We start from the raw sequence: 21,438 nt of genomic DNA, 5'->3' as shown, positions 1-21,438 counted from the left end.
CGGGGTTGCCAAAGTAATCCACTCATCTCTAGTGGCCACCATTCAATTCAGACATAATGTGCACAAATATATAAATTACCACTATAGTGGCTAATATGTAGCATGCAAATAAAATTCATACTAATCTCCTATATAACACTGCTACATAGTGTAAAAAAATAATGCAATGTCCAAATTTTATTATTATATTAATTTGCTAATCAATCCCCATTAATAACATCATACTCAGAAAATAACTACTGGATAATTGTAAGGTGATCAGGGATCTACTGTAAAATCCCTGTGGATATAAATCTGTGATGGAGTGTAAAATAGTGGAGCTGCCAGAGTGCTTCATCCTGTCCTCGGGACTTCAGTAAATGGGACTTCTGGTGTATTTTTGAGTACATTAGTATTTTGGCACAATTTGTGTGCCATTTTGAGGAACATGCGACTTTTGGTGCCAAAAATTCACAAAAAATATTCAAGTAAGAGAAAAAGACCAAAATTTACTATGCAGACAATTCATGAATCACAGTCACCATTTTGAAGAATTTGGTGCCAGAAACAGCAACTAATACCACAATACTAAAAAGAAAAGTGACTTTTAAAAAACATAAATGATGATGTAAATGATGAATTGAGGCCATTTTTGTAATAGTAATAGTAGTGTTGTTAATGTGCATTACCTGCTCATTATTTAGGATTGGACTCATCTGTAAAGAACAGGGTAATCCTCCGTTGCACCCCCATCACACCTAAGTGAGCATAGAGTTAGAGCAATATAAATTTACTTGATTTACTTTGTACAGAGAAAGGCAGCATCTAATCATTTACGTAACAAACTACTTAAATTATTATTAACATGGTCCAGGGCGGTAGCCGTGGATGTGGTACTCATCTCTTATACCTCTAAGCGTTACATCAAGGTGGAGGCCCTGGCTGGATGTGTGGACTTTTGCTGTGTGGTTGCTACATCTTTGCAGGCCGCATGATACTTTGAGTTCCAGGACTGGATGTTGAACAGCTAAATGAAGGAGACCACCACTCAAAAACAGTTTTATTAAACAGGAACTTGGTGGGAACTATGTACAGTAGATAGAGGGTGCAATACTTCACAAATGTTTCCTTTAAAACAAGGCGCACCTTCAATATCTTCACATACATTCTCCTTGTTCTTCTCAGAATGACTCAGTTCTACTTTTCTCCATCTTATATCTTTACCACTAACCAGCACAGTACTAAAGTCCAGTAAGTGAGAGTCCTACTCTCAACCCACTGTTCCACATCCTCCTCTCTCTTAAAGGAACTAGTTTGCTAATATGGCTGGTACTTAGCTTCTCTCCTTCTGATGCCTTGGAACTCCCATCTGAGGCAGTCTCTTCATATCATGTCCTCTGTTCTAATATGGCCAATTACCTTTCTGAGTTTTAAATTCGGGGCCGTACTGTTAAGCATCTTGTCCCAGTGTTAGGGTTGGCGGAACGCACCGAATATATTTATTAGAAGTAATAAGTGCGTTCGCAACCCAGGATCCACTGTGCAGGAAAGAACCCGCTGCTAAGTAAGGCGGTGAAGTATATTGGTATAAACAAACTCTGTTACTTCACAGAGTCCGTTAGCAAAGAGAACACTGTGCCCTGTTTAGCTCACAGGGGAACACAGCTACTGAGTAGAGCCAACAGTGGTCATGCAGTCAAACACGCAGCTCCTCTCCGGTGGAGCCGGAATTCTAATGACTATTAGCCAGCCCTGAATCCACACACATGAAACTCCTCACCGGAGGTGCCAGCATTCTAGAGGCTTATTTCAGCCGGGTCCCTGAATGTACACACAAGAAACTCCTCGCCTGAGGTGCCAGCATTCTAGGGGCTTATTTCAGCCGGGTCCCTGAATGTACACACAAGAAACTCCTCGCCTGAGGTGCCAGCATTCTAGGGGCTTATTTCAGCCGGATCCCTGACTGCACACACACGACCACACTGGCGCTGAGCACATACATAGTTTACACTAGCGCATGGCCTTGCGGACCTGCGAACATTTTATAGTTGCAGCTCTACAAGATCTTCCTGGAGGACCAGTGGGAGCTGCTACAGGGCCTGAGCATGTGACCCTTGACCTCCAATGAGAGGTCCTCCCGTGGGCATGCTCAGTGTGTGCAAAGCAGGACTTAGTCCCAGAAAAGCCTGCTTGCTGCAGACCAGTAAAGGGTACAATAGCAGGACCTGAAAAGGCAGCAGTAACCCTTTGCACAATACCAGACTGAGTGAGACGCTGGGACCAACGTCTCTGTTGAGCAGGCTCCACTGCGGCTGATGCAGAATGGGAGACTACAGCAGACATGGTTTGAGATTCCACCTGTGCAGCGACGGGAACTCGACTCCTAACACCCAGGACCCTTCTCCAGTTGATCACTCTGTCCTCCTGTCACTTCTTTCTCTCCACTCAGGATCACGCTATCCCATGACCAGGTCTCCTCTCATGTCAGGAACAACCATGTCATGTGGCTCTGCTGACTAGTCAGTCCTTAGGTCTGCTTCTGTAGCACCCTGGGCCCTATCTAACATCCTGACAAGAAACTGTATCTGTCCCTACACTTAAGTCCCTCCCACTCTGAATTAGTCCCAAACATTACCTTTAACTCTCCCTACTGTCGGGCAAAATACAACACCAACACTAATAGCGCATATTGGAATACACATTAAAATACACTGCAACAATACATGTGTCTTCAAGTGGGAATGTGAGCAGTATGTCCATCACTTTACACATACTATACAATTTTATTAGACTTAAAGACTCTTGCTGCCTTCAGAAAGTGATAGAGGACAGCTTCTTTCCTCAGAGAAGATGATATGGCTGAGCAATTTCACTGGACACATGTAATGATAGTGATGTTACTGTGCAATTCTATTGCACATAGTGATAACAGGGTGAAAAAATAATGTAAATAGAGAAATGGGAGGACAGATAATGAAGACAGTGATATCACATAAAAGGGATAGTCTATTGAGCAATGTTACACCAGCATCGGAATAAGGGTACCGTCACACAGTGGCATTTTGATCGCTACGACGGCACGATCCGTGACGCTCCAGCATCGTAACACTATCGCTCCAGCGTCGTAGACTGCTGTCACACTTTGCAATGTACGACGCTGGAGCGATAATTTCATGACGTATGTGCGATGTAGAAGCCGTTGGTTACTATGCGCACATCGTATACAATATCGTGCACACCTTTGTTACACCATGCGATCATGCCGCCACAGCGGGACACTAGATGACGAAAGAAAGTTTCAAACGATCTGCTACGACGTACGATTCTCAGCGGGGTCCCTGATCGCAGGAGCGTGTCAGACACTGCGAGATCGTAACGATATCGCTCGAACGTCACGAATCGTGCCGTCGTAGCGATCAAAATTGCACTGTGTGACGGTACCCTAAGACAGCAGAATCACGATACAAGCATAGATAGTTGTTCAGGCCTATCTAGACTTGGTTATGACTATGCAGGCACCTTTAACCAGGTAAATCATAATAGGATCAACTGTTTGCATGTATGAATGACTGATTGCAATTAGTTGTACTGAAATCTATTTTGAGAATATATTTCTTTAACTCCTTTCTCACTCGAAGCTGTGTCCAAGAGAATCACTGCTCTGGAGAATAAAATCACTGTTTGAAGAAAAGAGGTCCCTTTGCTCCAATAATGTTCAGAATTCATCCCAGGGCTTCAAACCTCCTTATCTTCTTGAGGGTGAAGATCATCCCCTAATTCTTGACTATGCGAAAAGAACCTCTATTCCTGAACTGTCACATGGATGATGAAAGACCATGGGTTGCTGGCGACATTAGACTCTACCAACTGTATTGCCACGCTGATGATGAGCATACTGCATCCTGTGAACATTGGCAAACAGATAGCACCTATTCTGTTTTAGATGTAAAAAGTGCCTAGACACATGTATATACACTTTTATATATAAAGATAGATATATATATCTGTATGTGCAGTACGTATACAGATATATGTCTCTATATATGTTATATTTATATACATGTACGTCAAATAATTTCACATTTATATACAGCTATCCAAAAATAAGGAATACATTTAACTTTGTGTATATATAAATAAGCAAATTAACATTTCTAGACACTCATATGTATCAAGTGTAACTCAAACATTACACCAACCAGAAACTCTAAGACTAACGTATGGTGTATTGCTTGTATGGGAAATAAAATAGCTTCAGAAAACCTTTATATATCCAGAGGTGAGCTAGCCGAGTACGGTAAGTCAAATAATGGCAAACACACACAGTAGCACTTTCCTTGCCTCCAGAATACGCATTGCAAGTTTCCATAGTGCGTTATATACAAACACACGTTAATATATATTCTCTCTCTGAACTGGCTTTTGAGCAGAATTATGAAATATTGCACAGTGATTTGTGACATCACATTACCAATGTTCATGCGATGGCACAATTCTTCCATTCTCATATTTATAACTATATCTGTACATACATTGTTATATGTGTGTATTCATTTTGGAAGGAATATTTGCTTTTCCTTGTTTAAAAAAAAAATAATATATATAATGTATATATAAAATATAAATATTTGATTTTTTTATATTAAACATTCACTTTTCTGTCCTCATGAATCATAGATTCTGCTTGTCAAATTGAAATAATTGAAAATGTTTAACTGATTTCAGTGCCAAAATAAAAATTAAATTAAAACATAACTGTTCTTAACTTGATGTTTTGTAGTTTTATGATTTAAATCATGTTAATGCTCTCCTTTTAACCCTTTGTCCTTGTATCTGAATATTAATTTGTTAAAGAATAGTGTTAAGTGAAAGAACTAGGAGGTAACCTATATACAGTATACATAAAGCAGAAAATCTGTGTATGGTAGCCCACTGACTACAAAACCACATTTTTCCCCTGATTTGAGTGAAATTTTGCAAGGCCTGTCTTTAACATGGGACTAAAAATACTGCAAATAGGGTTGAGCGAAACGGGTCGTTCATAGTGTTGAGCATTCCGATACCGCAAGTATCGGGTATCGGCCGATATTTGCGGTATCGGAATTCCGATACCGAGATCCGATATTTTTGTGATATCGGGTATCGGTATCGAATCAATAGGGATGTGTAAAATAAAGAATTAAAATAAAAAATATTGATATGCTCACCTCTCCGGCGGCCCCTGGACTTCACGCTGCTATCCGGGAGGCTTCTTTGTTTAAAAAGCGCGCCTTTCGGACCGGTGAATGACGTCCCGGCTTCTGATTGGTCGCGTGCCGCCCATGTGACCGGCACGCGACCAATCAGAGGCCGCGACGTCATTCGCAGGTCCTCAATTCCTAGAATTAGCAGTTTTGTGAATGAGAATGACGTCGCGGCTTCTGATTGGCCGCGTGCCGCCCATGTGACCGGCACGCGGCCAACCAGAAGCCGCGACGTCATTCTCATTCACAAAACTGCTAATTATAGGAATTGAGGACCTGCGAATGACGTCGCGGCCTCTGATTGGTCGCGTGCCGGTCACATGGGCGGCACGCGACCAATCAGAAGCCGGGACGTCATTCACAGGTCCGAAAGGCGCGCTTTTTAAACAAAGAAGCCTCCCGGTTAGCAGTGTGAAGTCCAGGGGCCGCCGGAGAGGTGAGCATATCAATATTTTTTATTTTAATTCTTTATTTTACACATCCCTATGGATCCCAGGGCCTGAAGGAGAGTTTCCTCTCCTTCAGACCCTGGGAACCATGAGAATACCTTCCGATACTTGATGTCCCATTGACTTGTATTGGTATCGGATATCGGTATCGGCGATATCCGATATTTTTCGGGTATCGGCCGATACTATCCGATACCGATACTTTCAAGTATCGGACGGTATCGCTCAACACTAGTCGTTCATTTTCAAAAGTCGCCGACTTTTGGCAAAGTCGGGTTTCATGAAACCCGATCCGACCCCTGTGCGGGGTCGGCCATGCGGTATGCGACTTTCGCGCCAAAGTCGCGTTTCAATGACGCGAAAAGCGCCATTTCTCAGCCAATGAAGGTAAACGCAGAGTGTGGGCAGCGTGATGACATAGGTCCTGGTCCCCACCATCTTAGAGAAGGGCATTGCAGTGATTGGCTTGCTGTCTGCGGCGTCACAGGGGCTATAAAGGGGCGTTCCCGCCGACCGCCATGTTAAAGCTGCTGATCTGAGCTTAGGGAGAGGTTGCTGCCGCTTCGTCAGAAGCAGGGATAGCGTTAGGCAGGGTCCATTAACCACCAAACCGCTTGTGCTGTAGCGATTTCCACTGCCCAACACCACCTTCGGTGTGCAGGGACAGTGGAAGCTACATTTTTTTTTTCCCCCTCAGCGCTGTAGCTCATTGGGCTGCCCTAGAAGGCTCCCTGATAGCTGCATTGCTGTGTGTACGCCGCTGTGCAAACCAACTGCTTTTTTCAAAGCACAAATCCTCTTGTTCCTTCCTTTCTGCACAGCTATCTTTTTTGTTTGTCCACACTTTTTATTTAATTTGTGCATCAGTCCACTCCTTATTGCTGCCTGCCATACCTGGCTGAGATTACTGCAGGGAGATAGTAATTGTTGGACACTCCCTGTTTTTTTTTTTTGTGGGAGATTAAGATTGACATTTCTGCTAGAGTGCCATCCCTGTGTGTGCCATCTCTCACTCAGTGGGCCATAGAAAGCCTATTTATTTTTTTGCTTGATTTGGGTTATAAAATCTACCTGAAAAAATCACTACATCAATCAGTGGGAGAAAAATATTGGCCTCAGGGCTTGTGTGCCACTCTTGACTCCTGTGTGTGCCATCTCTCAGTCAGTGGGCCATAGAAAGCCTATTTTTTTTTTTTGCTTTATTTGGGTTCTAAATTCTACCTGAAAAAAATCAATAAATCAATCAGTGGGAGATTAATATTGGCCTTTGGGCTTGTGTGCCAGTCCTAAGCGTGCCATCTCTCTCTCTCAGATAGTGGGCCATAGAAAGCCTATTTATTATTTTTTTTATTGGGTTTATAAATTTTCCCTGGAACAAAAAAAAAAAGTGGGAGATTAATATTGGCCTCTGGGCTTGTGTGCCAGTCCTGAGCGTGCCATCTCTCTCACAAATAGTGGGCCATAGAAAGCCTATTTTTTTTTTTTTTTTTGGTTTTATAAATTCTGCCTGAAAAAAAAAAGGGAGATTAATATTGGCCTTTGGGCTTGTGTGCCAGTCCTAAGCGTGCCATCTCTCTCTCTCAGATAGTGGGCCATAGAAAGCCTATTTATTTATTTTTTATTGGGTTTATAAATTTTCCCTGGAACAAAAAAAAAAAAGTGGGAGATTAATATTGGCCTCTGGGCTTGTGTGCCAGTCCTGAGCGTGCCATCTCTCTCACAAATAGTGGGCCATGAAAAGCCTATTTATTTATTTTTTTGTGGTTTTATAAATTCTCCCTGAAAAAAAAAAGGGAGATAAATATTGGCCTTTGGGCTTGTGTGCCAGTCCTAAGCGTGCCATCTCTCTCTCTCTCAGATAGTGGGCCATAGAAAGCCTTTTTTTTTTTTTTTTATTGGGTTTATAAATTTTCCCTGAAAAAAAATAAAAAGTGGGAGATTAATATTGGCCTCTGGGCTTGTGTGCCAGTCCTGAGCGTGCCATCTCTCTCACAAATAGTGGGCCATAGAAAGCCTATTTATTTTTTTGGTTGATTTGGGTTCTAAATTCTACCTGAAAAAATCAATAAATCAATCAGTGGGAGATTAATATTGCCCTTTCTGCTTGTGTGCCAGTCTTGACTCCTGGGTGTGCCATCTCTCTCTCTCTCTCTCTCCAATTGTGGGCCATAGAAAGCCTATTATTTTTTTAGCTTGATTTGGGTTCCAAAATCTATCTGAAAAAATCACTACATCAATCAGTGGGAGATAAATATTGGCCTCTGGGCTTGTGTGCCACTCCTGACTCCTGTGTGCGTCATCTCTCACTCAGTGGGCCATAGAAAGCCTTTTTTTGTTTTATTTGTTTTCTAAATTCTCCCTGAAAAAATCATTTTATTTTATTTGGTTTCTAAATTCTTCCTGAAAAAATCATTTTATTCTATTATTTTTTTTTCCTAAAGTCTCCCTGAAAAAAAAAAAAAATCAAATCAGTGGGAGATTAATATTGCCCTTTCTGCTTGTGTGCCAGTCTTGACTCCTGGGTGTGCCATCTCTCTCTCTCTCTCCAATTGTGGGCCATAGAAAGCCTATTATTTTTTTAGCTTGATTTGGGTTCCAAAATCTACCTGAAAAAATCACTACATCAATCAGTGGGAGATTAATATTTACATTTGTGCTTCAGTGACAGTCCTGCGTGTGTGGCATCTCTCTCATTTGTTGCCACCAACAACAGAGTGTGTAACATTGTGCCTGATTTTCGTTGTGGTCTCACTCACCTGTAAAGGGGTAGCTAAATCATACTGAAGTTATAGCTCACCGTGTAAGTTGTGTGACAGCAACAAATACCGTTAGTTTGGTTACGTTTTTAAAACAATGAGGAAGTCTGGTGGAAGAGGTCGTGGCCGGGGGCGTTCATTGTCAGCTGGTAATGAGGGTAGTGGTAGTGGTGGAGCATCAGCTGGTCGTGGGAAAAAAAATATTGCACCTAAGTCTGGAGCTGTGGAGCCAGGTTCGTCGTCTGGCTACACAAGGCCTCGAACGCTCCCTTTTCTGGGAGTAGGAAAACCGCTTTTAAAGCCGGAGCAGCAAGAGCAAGTTTTGGCTTATCTTGCTGACTCAGCCTCTAGCTCTTTTGCCTCCTCTCGTGAAACTGGTAAATGTCAAAGCAGCGCGTCGTTAGTGGATGTTCACGGTCAGGGACAAGTCGCTTCCTTGTCCTCTTCAGCAAAAACAACAACAGAGAAGAATGCAGCAGGCGACACAACGGGTTACTCCATGGAGCTCTTTACACATACTGTCCCTGGCTTAGAAAGTGAAGCAGTTAACAGTCCATGCCCATTACAAGTTGAATCTGACATGGAGTGCACTGATGCACAGCCACAGCCAGACTACTATGCTGGTCCTTTGACTCAGACCACAACATTGCCCTCGCAGGGTAATGATCAAGAATCAGACCCTGATGAGACTATGTTGCCCCATCACGAACGCTATACCACCGACCGACACGGTGACACAGACGAAGTTGCACACGAGCTACAAGAAGAGGTAATAGATGACCCAGTTCTTGACCCCGATTGGCAGCCATTGGGGGAACAGGGTGCAGGCGGCAGCAGTTCTGAAGCGGAGGAGGAGGGGCCGCAGCAGGCATCAACATCGCAACAGGTTCCATCGGCCGGGCCCGTATCTTGCCCAAAACGCGTGGCAAAGCCAAAACCTGTTGGAGGACAGCGTGGCCATCCAGTTAAAGCTCACTCTGCAATGCCTGAAAAGGTATCCGATGCTAGAAAGAGTGCAGTCTGGCATTTTTTTAAACAACATCCAATTGATCAGCGCAAAGTCATCTGTCAAAAATGTTCAACTACCTTAAGCAGAGGACAGAATCTGAAAAGTCTCAATACAAGTTGCATGCATAGACATTTAACCACCATGCATTTGCAAGCCTGGACTAACTACCAAACGTCCCTTAAGGTTGTAGCACCCTCGGCCAATGAAGCTAGTCAGCAACGCAACATCCCTTCCGGCAGTGTAGGGCCACCATTTTCCGCACCACCTGCAGTATCTGTGCAGGTTTCTTTGCCAGGCCAAAGCAGTCAGGGTCAGGGAATCACCAGTTTCGTAGTAGGAAACACTGCATCTAGGGCACTGGCGGCAACAATACCATCTCCCACCGTCTCTCAGTCTGCCATGTCCACCGGCACCCCCGCTAATTCCACGATCTCCAGCTCTCCAGTCCAGCTCACCCTACATGAGACTATGGTTAGAAAAAGGAAGTACTTAGCCTCGCATCCGCGTACACAGGGTTTGAACGCCCACATAGCTAGACTAATCTCGTTAGAGATGATGCCCTACCGGTTAGTTGAAAGCGAAGCTTTCAAAGCCCTGATGGACTACGCTGTACCAAGCTACGAGCTACCCAGTCGACACTTTTTTTCCAGAAAAGCCATCCCAGCCCTCCACGAGCATGTTAAAGAGCGCATCGTCCATGCACTCAGGCAATCTGTGAGCACAAAGGTGCACCTGACAACAGATGCATGGACCAGTAGGCATGGCCAGGGACGTTACGTGTCCGTCACGGCACACTGGGTGAATGTTGTGGATGCAGGGTCCACAGGGGACAGCAAGTTTGGGACAGTTCTGCCTAGCCCACGGTCTAGGAAACAGTTGGCTGTAGCCGTTCGCACCCCCTCCTCCTCCTCTTCGTCCTCCTGCAGAAGCGAGAGCTCGTCCACAGACCGCAGTCGCACAACCACTCCATCCGCAGCTGCCACTGTTGCACACCAGGTCTCCCATTATGGGGCAGCTACTGGCAAACGTCAGCAGGCTGTATTGGCTATGAAGTGTTTGGGCGACAACAGACACACCGCGGAAGTTCTGTCCGAGTTCTTGCAGAAAGAAACGCAGTCGTGGCTGGGCACTGTAGATCTTGAGGCAGGCAAGGTAGTGAGTGATAATGGAAGGAATTTCATGGCTGCCATCTCCCTTTCCCAACTGAAACACATTCCCTGCCTGGCTCACACCTTAAACCTGGTGGTGCAGTGCTTCCTGAAAAGTTATCCGGGGTTATCCGACCTGCTCCTCAAAGTGCGCGGACTTTGCTCGCATATCCGCCGTTCGCCCGTACACTCCAGCCGTATGCAGACCTATCAGCGTTCTTTGAACCTTCCCCAGCATCGCCTAATCATAGACGTTGCAACAAGGTGGAACTCAACACTGCACATGCTTCAGAGACTATGCGAACAGAGGCGGGCTGTTATGTTTTTGTGGGAGGATACACATACACGGGCAGGCAGTAGGATGGCAGACATGGAGTTGTCAGGTGTGCAGTGGTCGAAGATTCAAGACATGTGTCAAGTCCTTCAGTGTTTTGAGGAATGCACACGGCTGGTTAGTGCAGACAACGCCATAATAAGCATGAGCATCCCCCTAATGCGTCTGCTGATGCAAAGTTTGACGCACATAAAGGATCAGGCGTCTGCAGCTGAGGAAGAGGAAAGCCTTGATGACAGTCAGCCATTGTCTGGCCAGGGCAGTGTACAGGACGAGTTAGCGGGCGAAGAGGAGGAGGAGGACGAGGAGGATGATGGGGATGATTATATTTTTAATGAGGAAGCTTTTCCGGGGCCACTGGAAATTGGTGGCGCGGCAAGGCCGGGTTCTGGTTTTTGGAGGGACACAAGTGACGTGGATTTGCCTGAAACTGCCCCTCAACCAAGCACAACCGCAGATTTGAGAACTGGAACTTTGGCCCACATGGCGGATTATGCCTTACGTATCCTCAAAATGGAAACACGCATAACTAAAATGATGAACGATGACGATTATTGGTTGGCCTGCCTCCTTGATCCTCGCTATAAAGGCAAATTGCAAAATATAATGCCACATGAGAACTTGGAACTAATATTAGCAACCAAACAATCAACTCTTGTTGACCGTTTGCTTCTGGCATTCCCTGCACACAGCGCCCGTGATCGTTCTCACACAAGCTGCAGGGGCCAGCAGACCAGAGGAGTTAGAGGGGCAGAAATCAGAAGTGGCGTTGGCCAGAGGGGTTTTCTGACCAGGTTGTGGAGTGATTTTGCTATGACCACAGACAGGACAGGTACTGCAGCATCAATTCAAAGTGACAGGAGACAACATTTGTCCAGTATGGTTACAAACTATTTTTCATCCCTTATTGATGTTCTCCCTCAACAGTCATTCCCATTTGATTACTGGGCATCAAAATTAGACACCTGGCCAGAATTGGCAGAATATGCATTGCAGGAGCTTGCTTGCCCGGCAGCTAGTGTCCTATCAGAAAGAGTATTCAGTGCTGCAGGTTCAATACTAACAGAAAAAAGGACTCGTCTGGCTACCCAAAATGTAGATGATCTAACCTTCATTAAAATGAACCACAACTGGATTTCGAAATCTTTTGCCCCACCTTGCCCGGCTGACACCTAGCTTTCCTATGAAAAGGTCTTGCCTGTGGACTATTCTGAATGCCTTTTCCAATCTCATAATTTTCTGCACCTGATTGTCCAGCATACGACATGTTTACACCTCACTAAATGGCCAAACTCCCCACACGGGGCCGTGGTATCGACACTTGGCGACAGCACCCGTGAGAGTGCTGTTTGTTTGAAGAGGTGGGTGTGCCCGCTTTTGGTCGACGGCACTGCCACTGGGTCCCTCCTAGTACAAAAAAGTGTCTCTGGCGGTGGTGGTGCGCACCCAACGTCAGACACACCGTTGTAATATGAGGGGCCCTGGGCCTGTACCGCCGGCCACAAGACAGTTCCCCCCCCCAGCTCAAACAGTGCTCTACCACTTGCAAAATTATCTCACAGCTCCACCAATGTTTAGTCTATGCGCTGACATCCTTCAATGTCTGCCACTGACAATACCATTGTATTGACATTTTTGTTATGTTAGGCCTTCGAAGCCTGTCTGCGGTCACTCCTTCCACTATGCCTCCACTGACCACACCACTGCTGCCCGTGTACCCCTGGAACCAATTTAAAATTGCCTACAGCCAGCCCAATTTTTTTATTTTAGGCCTTCAATGCCTGTCTGCGGTCCGTTCTTTCTACTACTACTACACTGACCAGGCCACTGCTGCCCGTGTACCCCTGGAACCAATTTAAAATTGCCTACAGCCAGCCCAATTTTTTTATTTTAGGCCTTCGATGCCTGTCTGCGGTCACTACTTCCACTAGGCCTCCACTGACCACACCACTGCTGCCCGTGTACCCCTGGAACCAATTTAAAATTGCCTACAGCCATGTGTTATTATTTTAGGCCTTCGATGCCTGTCTGCGGTCACTCCTTACAATATGCCTCCACTGACCACACCACTGCTGCCCGTGTACCCCTGGAACCAATTTAAAATTGCCTACAGCCAGCCCAATATTTTTATTTTAGGCCTTCGATGCCTGTCTGCGGTCACTACTTCCACTAGGCCTCCACTGACCACACCACTGCTGCCCGTGTACCCCTGGAACCAATTTAAAATTGCCTACAGCCATGTGTTATTATTTTAGGCCTTCGATGCCTTTCTGCGGTCACTCCTTACAATATGCCTCCACTGACCACACCACTGCTGCCCGTGTACCCCTGGAACCAATTTAAAATTGCCTACAGCCATGTGTTATTATTTTAGGCCTTCGATGCCTGTCTGCGGTCACTCCTTCCACTATGCCTCCACTGACCACACCACTGCTGCCCGTGTACCCCTGGAACCAATTTAAAATTGCCTACAGCCAGCCCAATTTTTTTATTTTAGGCATTCGATGCCTGTCTGCGGTCCGTTCTTTCTACTACTACTACACTGACCAGGCCACTGCTGCCCGTGTACCCCTGGAACCAATTTAAAATTGCCTACAGCCAGCCCAATTTTTTTTATTTTAGGCCTTCGATGCCTGTCTGCGGTCACTACTTCCACTAGGCCTCCACTGACCACACCACTGCTGCCCGTGTACCCCTGGAACCAATTTAAAATTGCCTACAGCCATGTGTTATTATTTTAGGCCTTCGATGCCTGTCTGCGGTCACTCCTTACAATATGCCTCCACTGACCACACCACTGCTGCCCGTGTACCCCTGGAACCAATTTAAAATTGCCTACAGCCAGCCCAATATTTTTATTTTAGGCCTTCGATGCCTGTCTGCGGTCACTCCTTCCACTAGGCCTCCACTGACCACACCACTGCTGCCGGTGTACCCCTAGAACCTATTTATAATTGCATAGAGCATCCTTTTTTTAATAGTAGGCGTATAAAGTCTGTCTGCGGTTCACTATTGAACTTGTCCTCCACTGCCCAGAGCACTGCAGCTTGTGTACCCCTGTAACTTTTTTCTGCTGCAGTGAGCCACATTTTTGGTTTGAGTCCTACTACCTGTGTCTGTCTGCGCCACTCAATTCAGCTGTGTTCCTTTGAAAAAAGCTGAGTGTCAATAGTCTTGTTTTCAGCCTCTAGGAATTTTAAAACTGCATTGGGTGTACAACTTTGGTAGGGCCTACTAATGGTGTCTGCCTCCCCAAGGTGTTCCCAAGGTTTCCTCTCCATTGCTTCAATCTTCATGCTCTCGTTTAGTAGTTGTTGGAAACTACGCTGCATTAGGCCTACAAATTGGGTATGGGGTGTAGAGAGATCGTGTGTTCCACTCCAAGGTGTTCTCCATGTTGCCTTTCCTGAGCTTCGATCTTCTGGCTCTCGTTTAGTAGTTGTTGGAAACTACACTGCATTAGGCCTACAAATTGGGTATGGGGTGTAGAGAGATGGTGTGTTCCACTCCAAGGTGTTCTCCATGTTGCCTTTCCTGAGCTTCGATCTTCTGGCTCTCGTTTAGTAGTTGTTGGAAACTACACTGCATTAGGCCTACAAATTGGGTATGGGGTGTAGAGAGATGGTGTGTTCCACTCCAAGGTGTTCTCCAGGTTGCCTTTCCTGAGCTTCGATCTTCCGGCTCTCGTTTAGTAGTTGTTGGAAACTACGCTGCATTAGGCCTACAAATTGGGTATGGGGTGTAGAGAGATGGTGTGTTCCACTGTAGAGAGATGGTGTGTTCCACTCCAAGGTGTTCCCCAGGTTTCCTCGCCAATGCTTCGATCATCATGCTCTCGTTTAGTAGTTGTTGGAAACTACGCTGCATTAGGCCTACAAATTGGGTATGGGGTGTAGAGAGATGGTGTGTTCCACTCCAAGGTGTTCTCCAGGTTGCCTTTCCTGAGCTTCGATCTTCCGGCTCTCGTTTAGTAGTTGTTGGAAACTACGCTGCATTAGGCCTACAAATTGGGTATGGGGTGTAGAGAGATGGTGTGTTCCACTCCAAGGTGTTCTCCAGGTTGCCTTTCCTGAGCTTCGATCTTCTGGCTCTCGTTTAGTAGTTGTTGGAAACTACACTGCATTAGGCCTACAAATTGGGTATGGGGTGTAGAGAGATCGTGTGTTCCACTCCAAGGTGTTCTCCATGTTGCCTTTCCTGAGCTTCGATCTTCTGGCTCTCGTTTAGTAGTTGTTGGAAACTACACTGCATTAGGCCTACAAATTGGGTATGGGGTGTAGAGAGATGGTGTGTTCCACTCCAAGGTGTTCTCCATGTTGCCTTTCCTGAGCTTCGATCTTCTGGCTCTCGTTTAGTAGTTGTTGGAAACTACACTGCATTAGGCCTACAAATTGGGTATGGGGTGTAGAGAGATGGTGTGTTCCCCTCCAAGGTGTTCTCCAGGTTGCCCTTCCTGAGCTTCGATCTTCTGGCTCTCGTTTAGTAGTTGTTGGAAACTACACTGCATTAGGCCTACAAATTGGGTATGGGGTGTAGAGAGATGGTGTGTTCCACTCCAAGGTGTTCCCCAGGTTTCCTCTCCATTGCTTCGATCTTCATGCTCTCGTTTAGTAGTTGTTGGAAACTACGCTGCATTAGGCCTACAAATTGGGTATGGGGTGTAGAGAGATGGTGTGTTACACTCCAAGGTGTTCTCCAGGTTGCCTTTCCTGAGCTTCTATCTTCAGGCTCTCTTTCAATTGTGGTTAAATGGAACAACTGCATTTGGCGTACTAGTTGGTTTGGGGCCTACTATCGGTGTCTGCCACTCCTTGCTGTTCTCCTCCACTGAACAAAGCTGTGCCGCCTGTTTACTACGGTTGCCAATTTTGAACTGCATTTCGACTACTTACTGATTTGGGCCTACTCTCTGTGTCAGCCTCTCATTCCAGTTGTCCTCCACTGCAATGCCCCCTGGTTAGTCCTGTGTTACCAATTTTGAACTGCATTTAGCCAACTTTATTCTTTGGGCCTATATCTGTGTTTCCTCCTCATCCTGCCCATTGCCCAGCCAGTGATAGATGAGTCTGCTGGTACATTGACCCATAACGCAAAATTCCCCGTGCACGCTACACAGCAAGATTGTGACCCTGCTGAAAGTCAGGTTCCTCTTCCCGCATACTATACCACCTTACACGGGGACAAAGAGGAAGGTGCAGATGAAAGTGCAGGTTCCTTCCTCAGGTGGGGGGAGGAATACTAGTTGGCGACGTCACTGGCACAGGGCCTCTCATAGTACGCAAAAGTGTTGCTGCCGGTGGGAGGCGCCCCCGCCGTGCAAACACACCGCTGTACTTTGAGGGGCCCTGTGCCAGTGCCAATGACAACGAGTGGGCCCCCCCTGCTTGCTCAGGATCACAGCACTTTCAAAGTTTAAATACTTACCTCTCTCTGCTCCACTGCCGTGACGTGGTCCAGATTTACTTGCATTGGGTTTCGTGTTTCGGGCGATACCCGACTTTTCGCGATAATCGGCCGATTCCACTCGACTCGACTTCTAAGATAGTCGGGTTTCGCGAAACACGGCTCGACTCTAAAAAGGTCAAGGTCGCTCAACCCTAACTGCAAACATTAAGACTTGAAATTTCCTCCCCTCCCCCTTCATGAGATATGGCCCTCTGAAATTTAGGCTCTACGGAAACAAAGGGGGAAAAGGAGATCTGTGTATTAAATGAAAAATCACAGTTTTGACCAAAGGGTCTTAAAGGGAACCTGTCACCCAGTTTTTTGAGATTGAGCTATAAATACTGTTAAATAGGGCCTGCGCTGTGTGTTACTATAGTGTATGTAGTGTACCCTGATTCCCCATGTATGCTGAGAAATACATTACCAAAGTCGCCGTTTTCGCCTGTCAATCAGGCTGGTCTGGTCAGGTGGGCGTGTTCACAGCGCTCTTTTCTTCCCCAGCTTTCCGTTGGTGGCGTAGTGGTGTGCGCATGTCCAGAGTTCCGACTTCCCTGCGCCCACGTGAAGACATAGCGCGCGATCTGCGCTGTAATCCCTTGCATCGGTGGGGGCGGCCATCTTCCTGTGGCCGCGCGTGCGCAGATGGAGTACTCTGCTGCACGGGGCTTCAGGAAAATGGCCGCGGGCAGCCGCGCGTGCGCATTAGAGATCGCGGTGGCCATTTTCCCAAAGCCGAGTTTGCATCTCGGCTTTGGGAAAATGGCCGCCGCGATCTCTAATGCGCACGCGCGGCTGCCCGCGGCCATTTTCCTGAAGCCCCGTGCAGCAGAGCACTCCATCTGCGCACGCGCGGCCCCAGGAAGATGGCCGCCCCCACCGATGCAAGGGATTACAGCGCAGATCGCGCGCTGTGTCTTCACGTGGGCGCAAGGAAGTCGGAACTCTGGACATGCGCACACCACTACGCCACCAACGGAAAGCTGGGGAAGAAAAGAGCGCTGTGAACACGCCCACCTGACCAGACCAGCCTGATTGACAGGCGAAAACGGCGACTTTGGTAATGTATTTCTCAGCATACATGGGGAATCGGGGTACACTACATACACTATAGTAACGCACAGCGCAGGCCCTATTTAACAGTATTTATAGCTCAATCTCAAAAAACGGGGTGACAGGTTCCCTTTAAAGAATTAAAGCAACAGCGCCCAAAGAGTAAAGGTACCGTCACACTCAGCGACGCTGCAGCGATATAGACAACGAGCCGATCGCTGGAGCGTCGCTGTTTAGGTCGCTAGGAGACGTCAAACACAGCAACTCCAGAACGATGCAGGAGCGATCCAGTGACGTAACGGCGACTCACTTATCGTTCTCGCTGGTTGTTCGCTCCATGTAAAACATTGCTGGCATCGTTGCTTTTGATGTCAAACATGATGATACACGCCGACCTGACGACCAAATAAAGTTCTGGACTTCTAGCTCCGACCAGCGATGGCACAGCGGGATCCAGATCGCTGCTGCGTGTCAAACACAACGAGATCGCTATCCAGGACGCTGCAACGTCACGGATTGTTGTCGTTCTCGTTGCAAAGTTGCTGAGTGTGACGGTACCTTTAGTCTTAAAGGATCAGCAATCATACAGTCGCTAAGGTGGGGCAACCTGATAAGTCATTGTAACACCTGTAATTATAGCAACAGCTGTTTTAGGAGTAATTGGCGCCTCATTTATATGAAATGGCTTCAGAGTAAGATCATTCGGTTTGCCTATAGCAACCAGAGTGCAGGTTTCAGCATTGAAGCTGCTGAGGTAAAGTGAAAGCCAAGCTCTGATTGGTTACTGTGGACAACTAGAATAAAAAAAATAAAAGCAAAGCCACAAAAAGAGGAATAAAAATCCTCCAAAAATTAGTATAGCAAAAAAAGGGGCAGCAATCTTTACCTGCCCAGGTCTCAGAAATAATGCAGGATATAGCAAATCATGTAGTAAAGACGGCGGCAACACAATGCAAAATACTGATGAGAAGACAACCAATCACCCCAATCACAATCTACCAATTCTTGGAGGGGGTGATTGCTTAGTATTAAATTGCACAAAAGTGGCTTGTATAGGGCGCTGGTAACATACAGGTAACTCACAGTGTAGCCTATTAGTGACGTCCATACTATTACATTAGGCGGGCTGCTCAACACTATGTGCATCCTATGAGAACAGACTAAAAATGCTGGGCCTGACTATACCCTGAAAAATGAAGTGCAAAAAAATATATAATATTTCAAGGTATGCAAGCTCGCATATCACATCAAGGGTCCTAACACTAAGTCCTAACACTAAACTATACAAGCCGCTTTTGTGCAATTTAATACTAAGCAAGTGGTTGTCTTACCAGTATTTTGCACCTGTGTTGCCGCCATCTTTATTACATGAGTTTGCATTATATAAAGAGGCTAATGGCCGTGTAATCAATGGGAGTACTTTCTTTAGTGCACATAAGCACTAAGATGTCGTTTGGGACATCTGGGTCTGGGCTACGGGTAGCTATGAGAGATGGGTGGGTCTGGCTACCCACATACCTCACCTCCGAGTGTGGTTACAGCTTATGTAATGGACGCTGTTGTTTGGAGCATGGTCTGTGTGTTGGGAGTAAGAAGGGTTGTGGACATTATGCAGCCTGTGTGCCCACAGGCCTGGCGGAGTTGAGCCCTGCTATGGATGTTAATGATTTGTTTTGCCTGCTCCAAGGGCTGGTTACCTTTTATTGGTGAACTTTTTAATGAAGGTGCCTCCTGTTTTACTCCTGTCACATCTGAGTGAGTACAGATTCCTACAATTAGTTCTGAAACCTGGGCAGATAAACACTGTTGGCCCTTTTTTGCTGTATTAGTAGGACAACTAGAAAGTCTAACTGTGAGCAAGTTTTCATAACTGAGATTTGAGATCCTTCTGGACAAGCGTTTTCTGCTTTATATATATAGATTCACCTCTTAGATCTCTGATCAGTGTGATTCGATTAATAAATGCCTCCCGAAAAAAGGACCATCTATTGGACAAGTTAATCCAAAAGATAAGAAATTAAAGCTGTCTGAGGCAGCTGAGATAAGTCAACCTCGACCCCCTTTTAAGGTCTAAAAACATCTGGAAATGATGGAAATACTGCTCAAATGAAACAGGAACATATTGGGGATCGCCCCTGGAAGCATTCCTGACTCCTAGATCACAGCTGTAAACAATGTTTACAAAAGACGACTGAGGGGCGATCTAATAACCATGTATAAGTATATAAGGGGACAATACAAATATCTCGCTGGGGATCTGTTTATACCAAGGAAGGTGACGGGCACAAGGGGGCATTCTTTGCGTCTGGAGGAGAGAAGGTTTTTCCACCAACATAGAAGAGGATTCTTTACTGTTAGGGCAGTGAGAATCTGGAATTGCTTGCCTGAGGAGGTGGTGATGGCGAACTCAGTCGAGGGGTTCAAGAGAGGCCTGGATGTCTTCCTGGAGCAGAACAATATTGTATCATACAATTATTAGGTTCTGTAGAAGGACGTAGATCTGGGTATTTATTATGATGGAATATAGGCTGAACTGGATGGACAAATGTCTTTTTTCGGCCTTACTAACTATGTTACTATGTTACTATGTTACTATGTAATGTTGTCAGAGTTTCATGTCATTTTACAGGTGCACCCAAAAAAATACAAAAATGAAACCAAAATGGATTTTGCTTTGAAATATGTTAAGGTACATCCTTTCCAGGATAATGACTTGTATATAAGGGAAAAATAATTAACCCCAGACCAAAATGTTCCTTCACCACTTGGGCTATGTTCACACAGCGTTTTTGATGCGTTTTTCAAATTTAACATTGCTTTCAACCAATACAAATGCATTCACTGGGAAATGTCACTGTAACATTTAACAACCCTAGCTGGCCATGTGGTGTGTGACACATAAGGAGACACATCTTGTTTAATTTATGAAGGGGGGACTCTTAAATTCACAAAGCCTACTTTTAGAGGGGCATCAGGTGGTAGGGTCAGACTGGCCCACCGGAGAACACTGCCCGCTGCTGCTGAATGGGGGGCCCCAGAGGTGGGCCCCTAAAGGGCGACGATCCTTGATTGCGATCCCTGCAGCTTGGGACCAGAGCGGAGCTGCAGGGATCCACCCTGTTCTCCTTCCTGCCCGGCACTTCCTGTCTGACTCAGCATGGCTGGATGACGTCATCATTCAGCGCGGCTGTTTCAGAGAGAAAGTTGCCAGGATGTGCTGCGGCTGCTGGGAACGCGGAGAGGTGAGTGGGTGCTGTGTGTGTGTCTGTGTGTGTGTCTGTGTGTGTGTGTACCTGCGTGTGTGTGTGCCTGCGTGTGTGCAGCTGTGTGTGTGTCTGTGTATGTGTGTGCCTGTGTGTGTGCAGCTGTGTGTGCGTCTGTGTGTGCAGCTGTGTGTGTGGGGAGGCAATGATGATGATGGTGCTGGAGGCAATGATGATGGTGGTGGGGACAAAGATGATTGTGCTGGAGGCAATGATGATGTGCTGGAGGCAATGAGGATGGTGCTGGAGGCAATGATGATGGTGGTGGGGGCTAAGGTGATAGTGCTGGAGGCAATGATGATGGCGCTGGAGGCAATGATGATGGCGGTGGGGGCAATGATGATGGCGGTGGGGGCAATGATGATGGCGGTGGGGCAATGATGATGGTGCTGGAGGCAATGATGATGGTGCTGGAGGCAATGATGGTGGTGGGGGCAATAATGATGGTGCTGGAGGCAATGACGATGGTGCTGGAGGCGATGGTGGTGGTGGGGGCAATGATGATGGTGGTGGGGGCAATAATGATGGTGGTGGAGGCAATGATGATGGTGGTGGAGGCAATGATGATGGTGCTGGAGGCAATGATGATGGTGGTGGGGGCAATGATGATGGTGGTGGGAGCAATGATGATGGTGGTGGGGGCAATGATGATGGTGCTGGAGGCAATGATGATGGTGCTGAGGCAATGATGGTGGTGGAGGCAATGATGATGGTGGTGGGGGCAATGATGATGTTGCTGGAGGCATTGGTGATGGTGGTGGA

Source organism: Ranitomeya imitator, chromosome 3, assembly GCF_032444005.1.
Source record: "Ranitomeya imitator isolate aRanImi1 chromosome 3, aRanImi1.pri, whole genome shotgun sequence".
Taxonomy (NCBI): domain Eukaryota; kingdom Metazoa; phylum Chordata; class Amphibia; order Anura; family Dendrobatidae; genus Ranitomeya; species Ranitomeya imitator.
The sequence above is the reverse complement of the archived record's forward strand: the minus strand, read 5'-3'. Positions refer to the sequence as shown.